We start from the raw sequence: 941 nt of genomic DNA, 5'->3' as shown, positions 1-941 counted from the left end.
CCTCCCTCATGAACCCTTGATAATTTATAAATTATTATTATTTTGTCATATCTTACACTGTCCGATGTCTCCCTTTACCCACTTTTTTCTATGGTCCATCCCCCAGGGAGGAGATTGTATGTAGATCCTTGTAATCGGTTCCTCCTTTCTACCCCACCTTCCTTTCAAATCTTCCTAAGTGGCGAGTCTGTTAAAGTACACTAACTAGATGTTGCTATTCCTTTGCATCTTAAAAGCCTCTTGGGAAAGGTCCACCACTTGGTGGTGGGGAGATGAAGCCGAGTCTGCACACATGATGCCATTTGTCCATGTTAACAAGAAAATAGTTTTTTTAAATAAATCATTTTATTGGGGGCTCTTACAGCTCTTATAAACAATCAATACATCAATTTTATAAAGCACATTTGTACATGTGTTGCCATCATCATTTTCAAAACATTTTCTTTTTACTTGAGCCCTTGGTATCAACTCCTCTTTCTTTCCTCCCACCATCATGACTCCCTTGATAAATTATAAATGATTATTATTTTCATATCTTACACTGTCTGCTGTCCCTCTTCACCCACATTTCTGTTGTTCATTCCCCTCGGAGGCAGGGGTTATACGTTGATCATTACGGTGGGTTCCCCCCAAAACATATTATTAAGGAGTAAAATATAGTTTGCATCTTTTGATTTACTGTATTGATTGTACCACTCTGTAACCTCACAACCCCTAGATCTTTGTCTTAATGGAAAGATATATACTAGTTAGAAAATATCCTTCTGTATTTGGATATTTTAAAGATTTCTCAGTTCTTAACATTATGAGGGGCATCAAAAGGTTTGTAAAAAATTGTTGAGAATGATGATGGCAACAAATGTACAAATGTGCTTGACACAATGGATGTATGTATGGATTGTGATAAGAACTGTATGAACCCCCAATAAAATGATTAAAAA

General features: G+C 36.3%; 1 protein-coding gene across 2 annotated transcripts in view; it reads left to right on the top strand.

The window, feature by feature from the left end:
* Nucleotides 1-941, top strand: part of LNPK (lunapark, ER junction formation factor) — a 61,359-nt gene that overhangs the window by 14,955 nt on the left and 45,463 nt on the right. The gene's annotated exons all lie outside the window — the stretch shown is intronic.

Source organism: Echinops telfairi, unplaced genomic scaffold (assembly GCF_000313985.2).
Source record: "Echinops telfairi isolate 266 unplaced genomic scaffold, ASM31398v2 ScPeMD7_3;HRSCAF=10, whole genome shotgun sequence".
Classification (NCBI taxonomy): Eukaryota; Metazoa; Chordata; class Mammalia; order Afrosoricida; family Tenrecidae; genus Echinops; species Echinops telfairi.
This window is presented reverse-complemented; position numbering and strand designations above follow the sequence as displayed.